The sequence below is a fragment of the Bison bison genome, unplaced genomic scaffold (genome assembly GCF_000754665.1).
Source record: "Bison bison bison isolate TAMUID 2011002044 unplaced genomic scaffold, Bison_UMD1.0 scf7180017864348, whole genome shotgun sequence".
Taxonomy (NCBI): domain Eukaryota; kingdom Metazoa; phylum Chordata; class Mammalia; order Artiodactyla; family Bovidae; genus Bison; species Bison bison.
Genome location: NW_011494920.1, coordinates 1,058,838 through 1,071,316, shown reverse-complemented (window position 1 = coordinate 1,071,316; position 12,479 = coordinate 1,058,838). Strand labels below are relative to the sequence as shown.

Below are 12,479 nucleotides of genomic sequence, written 5' to 3'. Positions count from 1 at the left end.
TTCATAGTGATGCTTTCTAAGGCCCACTTGACTTCACATTCCAGGATGTCTGGTTCTAGGTGAGTGATCATACCATCATGGTTATCTGGGTCATGAAGATCTTTTTTGTATAGTTCTTCTGTGTATTCTTACCACTTCTACTTAATATCTTCTGCTTCTGTTTTTACATTTCTGTCCTTAATTGTGCCCATCTTTTCATAAAATGTTCCCTTGGTGTCTCTAATTTTCTTGAAGAGATCTTTAGTCTTTCCCCTTCTATTGTTTTCCTCTATTTCTTTGCATTGATCACTGAGGGAGGAGACAATATCGGAGCAGTCGATATACAGAATGTGAAAGACAGGCAGGTTGACATTAGGAGGCCCCATCAGCGGGTAGCAGATTTCCAATCATAGGACCCCACCCCCACCCCTGACCCCTGAAAAAGTACCGGAGCAGGTATTGCAGACTGGCTTTTTTAGAATAAATTCCCACCTCTTTCTAGTGTGGCTTCCTATATTCTGGAGGCTGGTGAGCTAAAATCTACATATCCCATATTTCTGGATGTGATTTATTCTCTGCCAACCAAATGCCTTTACAGAAGACTAAAATCCAGAACTGAAATAAGAGTGGAGGGATGAGACATGAGGCTCCTATTTTTGCTGGTGCAGATTGAAGTGGAAGTGATTCGATCTTGAGCTAGCAGCTGTCATCATGACTTCTTGCTTCATCAGGCAGCTTCCTGATTATGGCCAGGGCAACAGCAGTTCTGCATTATGACTTAAGAGTTTTTTATCTGAATGATCAGACTAAATTCCCTTTCATTTATAAACAATTTTATAAGCCATTTAATACCCTGTAAAACAAATGCCTTTCTGCTAACACAATCTGGAGTAGGTTTTGTTCTCTATAATTGAACCTTCACAGGGTTATTACTGGCTATCGTGATCATAAGCAACAGACTCTCAAAGAAATGAGATTCTTAGGTTGGTTAGCTCACCAGTTTGAATTTAAGGCAGCTAAGATTCTACTAGTATCATGAGATAGACACTGGTGCATACTGGTAATGTATTAACTTCAGTCAGCACCTGGGGTTTTGTAGAATAAGAGACCTATCAATGTCAGGGTTTTGGTGGCTTAAGTGATGCTAGTCATTATGGGAGAAAAAGGGATGTAAGGAATGTTGTGGGTACGTGTAGTGGATTCTTCTATGGGTTACATAGAATGTAAAGTTGTTGTTCTGTCACTAAGTCGTGTCTGACTCTTTGTGACCCCATGGACTGCAGCATGCCAGGCTTCCCTGTCCTTCACCATCTCCCAGAGTTTACTCAAACTCATGTCCATTGAGTTGATGATGCCATCCAACCATCTTATCCTCTGTTGCCCACTTCTCTTGCCTTCAGTCTTTTCTAGCATCAGGGTCTTTTCCAGTGAGTCAGCCCTTTGCATCAGGTGACCAAAGTATTAGAAATTCAGCTTCAGCATCAATCCTTCCAGTGAATATTCAGGGTTGATTTCCTTTAGGATTGACTGGTTTGATCTCCTTGCAGGGACTCTCAAGAGTCTTCTCCAGCACCACAACTCAAAAGCATCAATTCTCCAGTGCTCAACCTTCTTTATGGTCCAACTCTCACATCCATATATGACGACCTGAAAAATTATAGCTTCGACTATGTACCTTTGTTGGCAAAGTGATGTCTCTGCTTTTTAATACACTGTCTAGGTTCATCATAGCTTTTCTTCTAAAGAGCAAGCGTCTATTAATTTCATGGCTGCAGTCACTGTCTGCAGTGATTTTGGAGCCCAAGAAAAGAAAATCTGCCACTGTTTCCATTTTTCCCCCATCTGCTTACCCTGAAGGAAATTAAGATTTAAAGTGTTCTGCTTAAGGTATGTTCAGAGTATCAGGGAACTTCCATGGCTACCTGCAGGAGTCTCCTTTGTTTTGTAACTATTGAACTGCCCAAAAGTTAAGGCCAACAGTTAGAAACAGACATATATGTGCAGGGTGGATTCACAGGCTTTGTGTCCCATGAGACCAAGGCATTTGGAGTAAAGAATGGGACCAATACAACTGAAATAGAGAATTTGGTAGATCTTATGACTCTGAATACCTGAAAAGCCCACATCCTACCAAGTATTCCTGGAAAGCAGAAGCAAACCTGTTTCCCATTTCACGGAGGCTTCCTCTTTCTTGCCAGAAGTCCCTGTGGTCTCTCCACGCAAGCGAGTTCAGTCGGTAGGAATGCCAGCCCTCCCTGGGCCCTACGTCCCAGCACTGCCTTCAGAGCTTTAGCTAGAATCCAACCCCAGCCTGCTGGTGTGGTGGCAGATACAGTCAAAGCTGGAGAGAAAGGTTTATACAACAGAAAGAATCACAGGATTTTGCTCATTTGTGATGGCAAAAACCTGCAATCTGTGTGGAAGTGATTTCTGAGGATGTCAGACCAAGAAGAGAGAAGCTTAATTTTAGATCGGGTTGATTATCTTGCATTGGGTGTACTTGCCAGAGATTCTGAGTTCAATATGCTCACTTGAGCAGCTCAGCATATTTTATAGAAATGTGGGAATGGTAGCCAGTAGCTGTTATACTCATAGCTGTCCCCATCGCCCTAGCCAATGCTTGAGCTATGATGCCAGAAATTTCTTGGGATGATGTAGAGAAATGGATGTAAAGATAAGAAATATTGGGGTATCTTTACAATGTATAAATCACTCATCTACATCTAGTCATGTCCCCCAGGGAGACTAAAGCATCATTCCTTCAGTGAGGCATTACCTTCATCAAGAAATACCTTCATCAAGAAATATATATATATATATAACTGCTAATTCCAAATTCCCATTCCATCCCTTCCCTACCCACCTGCCCCTTGGCAACCACAAGTCTGTTCCCTAGGTCTGTGAGGATGCTTTTGTTTTGTAGATATGTTGATCTGGATTGTATTTTAGATTCCACATGTAAGTGATATCCTATGATGTTTGTCTTTCTGATGTGCTTCACTTGGTGAGATAATCTCTAGGTCCATCCATGTCACTACAGATGAGGGATAAACAATAGGGTCCTACTGTATAACACAGAGAACTAGAGTCAATAATCTGTGACAAGCCATAATGGAAAAGAATATGAAAAAGAATACATATATATGTGTGTGTGTGTGTGTGTGTGTGTATATATACACAAACTATATATATATATATAGTTTGTGTGTGTGTATATAATGAGTCATTTTGCTGTAGAGAAGAAATGAACACAACGTCATAAAACAGCTATAGTTCAATAAAATTTTTTAAAAAGAAATACCTTGAAAAGTGCCAGAGTGACCACCATCCAAGGGTAGGAACTACTGCCAAGGAAAATGGCTCCCTGATTTCTCTGGGGGTGACGGGGTCCCAGGTAGCAAAGTCCAAGGACAGCACAAGGACAGGACCAAAGACCGAGGCAAAATGGCTGTGGTTACCATAATAGGCAGCAGAGCTGGAACAATGATCGTGGGTTTTGAATGTCATTGATGGTTTTTCCAGTGGTCATGTATGGATTGAGAGTTGGACTGTGAAGAAAGCTGAGCACTGAAGAATTGATGCTTTTGAACTGTGGTGTTGGAGAAGACTCTTGAGAGTCTCTTGGACTGTAAGGAGATCCAAACAATCCATCCTAAAGGAGATTGTTCCTGGGTGTTCATTAGAAGGACTGATGCTAAAGCTGAAACTCCAGTACTTTGGCCACCTCATGTGAAGAGTTGACTCATTGGAAAAGACCCTGATGCTGGGAGGGATTGGGGGGAGGAGGAGAAGGGGATGACAGAGGATGAAATGGCTGGATGGCATCACCGACTCGATGGACGTGAGTTTGGGTGAACTCTGGGAGTGGATGATGGACAGGGAGGCCTGGTGTGCTGCGATTCATGGGGTCATAAAGAGTCGGACACGACTGAGCAACTGAACTGAACTGATGTTTGGCAGTGGTAAATGGTGTAAGATGTGCCTAAGACTGAAAGAAATGTGTAGCCCTATTATAATCCTTCTTGATCTGGGTAAACTGACACCAAAACAAAAGCAAAATCCTAGGTGACCTGAGTAATTCTAACCCTTCACTGGTTTATAGACCCACAGCCCATAAGGAAGGTACTCTATGGTAGTGCCACAAGCGCTGTTCATCTCCCTTCTATTCCCCTAAAAAGGACAGTCTGACATATTCTTGCAGTCATCTCTCAGGAAAATGGTTGCCCCCAGAGAAAGGAACCACCCCGATCTCTGTGGGATTTCACATGAGCTGTGGCTAATGAGAATTCCTCAGGACCCAGAAATACCAGTGTGGTCCCCTACTCAGAGGGGACTTACTGAGGTTATGGAGCCTACATGGAGACTTGGTTTGGGTTTACCTCAGCAGTGGGTCAGCGTGGACCTCCTGGTGATTCATCCTGTGATTACTGTCCCAGTTCCCACATGTATAGTTGGAATAGATGTCCTCATCAACAACTACATGCTGGCTGCTGGACTTGTGGAAGGAAGGCTCTAGATGAGCAGGGGATAGCTTCTGTTCTCAGATGGCGTCACGTTAGTTGACTTAAAGCAATACCACACACCCCTGGAGGAGCTGTAGAGATGAATGTTAATATCAAACCCTTGAGTAAGGCTGGGATTGTAATTCCTATTACATTCCCCAACTTCCCCTCCCACACCCTCATTAAGCTCTCCTGTTTGACCAGTGAGAAAACTGATGGGTCTTGAGAACAATATCAATGGATTATCAGAAACTTAATGAGAGGGTGATTCCAATGAAAGCTGCTTTTCCATATGGGGTTGATTTTCTGAAGCCAGTGCACACAGACCCTGATGCCTGATGTGGATTTTTCAAGTTGGCAAATGCTTTTTTGAAATTAAATACCCCAAGAGACCAAGGGCTTGCCTGGTGGTAAAGAATCTGCCTGCCAATGCAGGAGACATGGGTTTGATCCCTAGGTCAGGAATATTCCCTGGAGAAGGAAATGGCAACCCACTCCAGTATTCCTGCCTGAGAAATCCCATGGACAGAGGAGCCTGACAGGCTACAGTCCATGGGGTCTCAAAAGTGTCAGACACAACTTAGCTACTAAACAAGAGACCATAGATGCAGTTTCCTTTCAACTACCAGAGGGGAGCGATGGGCAACCAGCTGCATCAACTCTCTGGCTCTGTGGGGTCATTTAGTTCAGAAATTGGCTAACTTTTCCTGTAAAGGGCCAAACAGTAAATATTTTAGGCTTTGTAGACCATGCAAAGTTTCTGTTGCAGGTTCTTCTTCCTCTTTTTATTTTTTTACTCAACTCGACAAAGTGAAAACTACTCTTAGCTTGCAAGGTTTGCAGAAGCAGGCTGCAGGGCGGATTTGCCCTTCAGGCCATAATTTGCTGGCCCCTGATTTGGTTCCTGGGCTGTTTAGCCATCTCTCTAGTCTACAGGATACCACTCCACTCTATGACGTTGATCGAACTGTAATTAAGAACCTAGGAGACAGCACATAGCCCTGGATATCTCGGTAAGACATATTGATGTCAAAAAATGGAAGAGAAGTCCTTGAAAAGTTCCATGGCCTGTTTCCAAATCACAGAGCTGATTTTCAGAAAGCCATTTTTCATTCTAGGTTTTGGAAACTGGAAAAACCCTTCAGGAGCCCCGGACACAAGGTCCGAGAAGGATGAACAGTAACTTTGTCTTGAAGCTGGCCTCTCCCGTGTGGTGTGGCTGTCCTTGAACCCTTCTCACCAAAGGCCTCTGGAAGAGAAATGGCCGAGTCCACACAAAGGTGTCAAGTGGCTCCAGCTGCAAGGAGAGGAGAAATACAGTGGCTGGGAACCAGGCACTTGATGAAATAGGTCCCTGCAGTATTGATTTTGAATCTCTTTCACCAGTTAGCCATTTTGATTGAGGGTATTGTCTGACACTGGGATAGAAGGAAGTCAAAACTTGCCTTGAATTTTATTCCTCAGATTCCCAGGGAGGGGGAAAAATACCTTCACATAGGTAATATAAAAATAGCTATGTTCCAAGGGAATCTGAAAGAAATATTCAGAGATTGCTGAAAACCATATAATTTTGTAGTTGTACAAGCAGAGATGACTTTTCTTCTTTATTCATTTTAAGAACAGTTTAAATTGGTTTGTACATAATAAAAATTTAGCCTTTCATCAATAGTTGGATAAATAGCAGCCTCCCTGGAATATAGATTATCAAGGGACCATCATACTGTGCCTGGCTATTTCATGTAGTATGCTTTCTCTTTCGAAACTAGTAAAAGCCACAACTGCATGCTTTATTATGAAAAACAGAACAAAAACTGGCCAGTGTTTTTCTTATTTCAGAAAGACAAAGCTCAACAATGAACAACATAATAGGAATTTGACCTAACAGTAAGAGATTTGACTTTCTTGTTGCCAGGTTGGCTTCACCCCATCTGTAAGTGTGATCAGTAGTGATGAGAGGTACTTGAACCACTTTCCTTGATTTCATGACCTTTAACAGAAACATATTTCACTGTATGTGTGTATGTTTTCACCAAAGCCATTTTCTTATGTATTTGAATGTGCATTTGTTCCATTAAGGATCTTTACTAGCCTGGTGCCCAATATGCCTAGTCCATAGTACCCTGCCCTTGGAAATGATGCTAGGTTGCCCTTTATATGCTCCAGAGAAGCATGGATACCTAACTGAAGACTAGCAATATACCATTAGCAATATATACATTAGCAATATACCAAGTAGTCTGCTGGTCTCTCTTCTTAATAGCAGAGAGATTAATTCTCTTAGTTGATCTGATGCTATCCTTTGCAATTCGGACTGAGAATGCAGAAGATCAATTCAGTTAGTGGTAGGAAGACAAAGAGGAACCTCCAAAAAGAAGCATAGACAATGAAAGCTGCTGAGAAGTATTAATGTTCAAAGAGAAGGATTCAGATAAGAGAGCAGAATTGTGATTCTGAATGGTAGAATCCCCCAAGTTGTCTTCCCCCCTCCACTCCTAGTTGTCCAGTATAAACTGACCAGGATCCAAGAAGCAGAGATCCTAGTGGCTTTCCTTTTAGAGAAAAATGAGAGGTACAGAGAGGGGACCCACCAGACAGGCCAACACTATGGATTCCTAGTATTTCACATCTGTCCCATGTACCTCTGTTTATTTTAAATATCACCCAAATGTGTGTGGCTTCTCCAGCTTCTAGGTTCACACTTCTTTGCAGTTAAGATGTGTGGAATTTTAAGAATACAACAAACAAGTGAATGTAACACAAAGAAGCAGACTCTCAGACTTGAAGAACACGCTGGTAGTTATCAGCGGGGAGAGAAAGAGGAGGAGGGGCATTACAGGGGTAGGGGATTAAGAGGTACCAACTATCAGGTATAAAATAAGCTACAAACATATATTGTACAACACAGGGGATATAGCCAGTATTTTATAATAATGGTAAAGAGTGTATAACCTTTACAAATTATGAATCACTATATTGTGTGCCTGTAACATATAATATTGCACATCAACTCTATACTTCAAATGAAAAATTTTAAAAAGGAATAGCTGGAGCTGGTATCTCATTTGATATTTCAAAGTCTAGTATTTTTTTGATCCAAAGGATGCTTATCTGTTCTACCAATTTGTTCTTGTTTAGCGAATCCCTTCGACCAATCATCTGCTGGTTCTCTTCATGGTAATTCAAGTCCTTTCTTTGTATCTTCTGGCTTCTCCACACTGTTGCTGCCTTCAGATCCACCCAGAGACAGGACAGAGTCACCCAGGCTCAGCTAAGATCCTGCTGTTGTGTTTAACTACATTTCACGACACATGATGGACGCAGAAAGGAACGACAACGGATGAAGAACAAGCAAAGAACAGGAGACTTCTTAGGACCTTCTTAAGTGTGCTGGCCACATCCTTCTATGGGGGTAGCTGGGATGTGGCCACAGGGACAGAATCGGGTGGGCAGGGGAGGCGACATGGTAGACAAGCACAGTGCAGAGAGCACTCGGCACCCTTGAACGAAAGTGCCTTTGGTCTTGAGCTTCCTGCCTGGAGTTCATTCGCCCCAAAGTCTTCCGAGTCCAGCAAGAGACAGATCTAGTTTCTCTCATCTGCCACTCCTCACCTCCAGCTCAGAGCTAGCCTCCAGGAAACATAATCCTCTTCAGAGATGTAGTAGGGTTTGGAATGCAGATGACCTTTTTCATTGTTATGTGGAACTGCTTGCTTCCTCACTATTTTGAATGTCCCATTGTAGAATAATATTCTTTTTGGCTGTATCATTACCACCAGTGGATTACCACCACTTTATCAAAATCCACCAGGGTACCTTGTTCCCCCTAAATCAAAAGCAATCTGACATGTGGTTCAAGTTAAGCTTCCATTTGGAGAACTTGATAAAATGTTCACAGTTCTAAAATAGTGATGTTTCTTGGCTCTCTGCTCCCAATCACCTCTGAGTACCCTATCGAGGTTTTTTTCTTTGTTTTTGTTTTTAAATAAAACATGCAAGCCTACTCTCAGCTGAAGCTTTCCATTACAAAACCAGTAAAGGCTAACTCAGGGAGGTTTTTATTTTTATGTTACAGAAAGCATAAAATGAGTCAATCATTTGTTTTCATTATAACTTTCAGGAAAATGAAATTCAGCCTTATAAAATGTTACTTCATTTTAGACCAAATAAAATGGTTGTCTTTTCACACTGATGAATTTCCTCAACCTTTTCCTAAGGTTTCAAATGATCCTATTTGCCCACAAGTGCTGTGTTTCAAAGGAAGAGCACTTTTGAGTTATCTATAATGATTTCTCAGCTTTTACCTTAGAGAATATTGCAATGCGTTCTGCGTGAGAAGCTTATATTCTATTTATAAAGAAAAATATCTGTAACTTTATGCTTTGCTGGAATATGTTATAGAAACCAATACTCGAGTGTACATGAAAAAATTACTCTGAATTTCTAAAGTCTTCAAAAAGTTAGTGATCACATACACACACACACACACACACACACACACACGCGCGCGCGCGCATGAGCATATACACATTCATTCATCAATTTGTGTAACATGGGATGAGGTTTTGGAAATAACCCATATAAATTTACTCTTCATGGTCACTCAGATTCTTTCTCTGTGTCTTCCCTGGCATTATTGTTACAAGAAAGGGAAATACAAGTGCTACTAGAAAAAGAGGAGGCTATGAGGTAGGAGCCTTGATGAACAGGGTAGCAAAGTACAAAACGAGGAGGGGAGAAAGGGCTGGAGATGAGAAAAGGGCAGGGATACACATGTGATCGTCCTGCTTCTCCCTTAGAGGTTAATCTTCAAGGGAGGGAGTAGATACATGTTCCGAAGAACCCCAAACCTGGCCCCTCTCAGAGCAGTTCCATACCAGGGGAACGTGTTAGAAAACTTTGACAGAGGAAGGTTCTAGATGGATGGGCCGTGGTTTCTCATGACCTTCATGTCCTACGTGCAGGTCTAAAGTTCCTGATGACCTTGCAATAAACACAAAAGTGCTGAGAGAACCGTGGGTCAGAGATGTCTCAGGACTAAGTAAACCCCCTTCTAAGCGGAAGGTCTAAGACAGGTGAAGCAGACGCTAAAAACTGGTAGATTTTTCAGCAAATGTAGTGAGAGGCTCCAGTTGGATATGGCTTCCCTGGTAGCTCAGTGGTGGGGAGTTTGCCTGCCAGTGCGGGAGACGTGGGGTCAATCCCTGGTCCTGGAGGATCCCACAGCCATGGAGCAACTTAGCCTGGCGTGCTACAACTATTGAGCCCATTCTGTAGAGCCCAGGAGCTGCAACTACCGAAGCCCATGTGCCTAAGGCCCATGTTCTACAATGAGAAGCTACTGCAATGACAAGTTTGTGCATCTCAGCTGGAGAGTAGTCCCCGCTTACCGCAACTTGAGAAAAAGCCCAAGTGGCAACGAAGACCCAGCACAGCCAAAAATAAATAGATGTAAAATACTCTAGGTTCCTAGTTCTCAGAGTTTTCTGGAACTTTTGTATCTGTTGTATAAAACTGTCTAAAACATGGTTTGTCCTCTTAGGAGGACTTGCCACCCAGTGAGGGAGACACACGGGTGAACAAATCCAATGCAATAAGTGGTACCACTGAGGCTGGTTCACGGTGCTGGGGAGGCGTGGTCTCCTCAGAGTGCTGGAGAAGACTCTTGAGAGTCCCTGCAAGGAGATCCAACCAGTCCATCCTAAAGGAAACCAATGCTGAATATTCACTGGAGGGACTGATCCTGAGGCTGAAACTCCAATACTTTGGCCACCTGATGTAAAGAACTGACTCATTGGTAAAGACCTTGATGCTGGGAAAGATTGAAGGTGGGAGGATAAGGGGATGACAGAGGATGAGATGGTTGGATGGCATCACTGATCGATGGACATGAGTTTGAGCAAACTCCGGGAGATGGTGAAGGACAGGGAGGCCTTGCGTGCTGCAGTCCATGTTGTCACTGAGTCCGGCACGACTGAGCGACTGAACAATAACTCCTGGGAGTGGATGAGAAGGACTGCTCTGGTGGGTGAGGTTTTCTCCACACACCATGTACTGAAAGGCCTCCCTGTGGAATCTGTGCCAACCTCGTTTCCTGAAATCTCTCACATATCAAACAGCACCTCCTTCGTGAAGATTTTTCTGATCCTTCCAACTAGATTTGATTTCTCGTCTCTTGATTTTCATGGCATGCCAGCTTAATCTCTCTACTTGTTTTATGCCTGTTTGTATCCTTACTCTGTCCTTTCAACTAAATTTTATGCTCATCCCTGGGTTGCCCCTGTACCCTCTGTGTACAAGACAATAAATGTAATGTTCAAGTGAATTGAGTAGTAAAGAAATAAATTGAGAGGCTAGGTTTAGAAAAGTCAAGTCTAAACCTAGTAAATGATGTGCTCTCTGAAGACAAATTTTATTCCTCCTTCACCTCTTTATTCCCAGAATTTAGTACAATTCCTGGCAAACAGTAGGTGCCCTGGGAATGCTTGTTAGAACTGAATAGGGAACAGAGTTGTAAAGATAGACTGGGAGTTAGAAGTGGTTTTGCAGAAGGTTTATATTTCAAGCTTTTTGGAAAATTCTCCTCTCAGATGCCAAGACTTTAGGCAGATTCTTCAAAACCATGTGACTCTTTACAGGTGCCAATCAATATCTCTGTGACAGATGTCAGGTTGTAGGTAATAGTGAAAATAGTGAGTTGCAGACATATGCATTAGAAGGTTTCACATTGAAACTCTCATTGTGCCCCTTACCTGTCCGTGTTCTTCAGTCTTGGCAAGAGGATACTGGTAGACACGTGGGCAAGATGGGTGTCAGCTCATTTTGTGTCCTTGTAGTGTCCTGGGGGTCTCAAAATTTCTCTATGAGGTAGGTACTACTGTCCCCATTTTTCAGATAAAGTGACCCCCAAATTTGAAGGCACTCACCAAAGGTCACACAACCAGTGAATGGGAACACCATGGTTGAGCCCTAACTTGATTACAAAGTACACATCTTGTCTTGATGAACAAAAACAAATTGTCTTTTTTTCCCCCGACACTGAGCAGCTTGAGGGATCTTAGTTCCCCAACCAGGGATCAAATCCAGTGCCCCCTGCATGGGGAGTGGGAACACAGAGTCTTAACCACTGGACCACCAGGGAAGTCCCACAGATTAAGTCTTGGTGGAGAGGCATCTCTGGAGATGGAGATACAAGTTCTGCCTTACTCTGGTGATCAAAATTGGTCTATTCCAGCCTAAGTCAATTCACGAGGAGATGACAGAGCTTGATTATACCAAGGAAGAAGGGACCCAGGATAGGAAATTGACACACATATTGGATGTAGGGAAATTTTTGAAAATAGGGTGAGAAGAATCTGTTTGTATGTTTAAGAGTGGAATGCAAGAGAGAAACACTGATGAACAAGATATAAGAAAATTTTCAGAAATATCACTGCAATTAATGGCCCTGATTACCACAAGCCTTCCCTACAAATATGTCTGACATGTAGCTTCTCCTTCATTTTATGACACTACTGACATATAATTAGGTAATAAAAAGTATTTGCTTGAAAATGGGGAAGAAGAAAAACAATTAACTCAGATGTTTTCATCTTGAAGACTTCTGTTAAAAAGCTTTTTATTTCTCAAAGTAAAGCAGCATGATACTGTCACCTCCATGTGAATATAGCTATCTTTACCCAGTGATTGTCTATAATTTCTCTATTTATGATTCTGTTCTTTCTCTGGCATTTACTAAACACAAGCACATGAGCCATTGTGCTGTAACTTATAGACACTACTCTTTCAGAAAATAGAATTTCAAATAATACATGAGTGGAAAATTATATATATTAACAGGTATTTTTTTCAGTTAAAAAAGATTCTTCATAAAACCAGATTAATAAAACCAGATCCCCTAGGGCATATATTCTTAATCTGCATTCATAGATGGTACATGCATGCCTGGGTGCTCAGTTGCTCAGTCATGCCTGACTTTTTGTGACCACATGGACTGTAGCT

The 12,479-nt window shown here is 42.3% G+C and overlaps 1 protein-coding gene across 1 annotated transcript in view; it reads left to right on the top strand.

Moving 5' to 3' along the window:
• The window catches only part of LOC104999211, a 256,096-nt gene extending 246,428 nt beyond the window's left edge, over positions 1-9,668 (top strand). Inside the window, exon 12 of the mRNA XM_010854715.1 lies at positions 5,600-9,668. The gene's annotated coding sequence lies outside the window, so the exon portion shown is untranslated. The remainder of the gene's footprint in view (positions 1-5,599) is intronic.
• Positions 9,669-12,479: the final 2,811 nt, after the last annotated feature.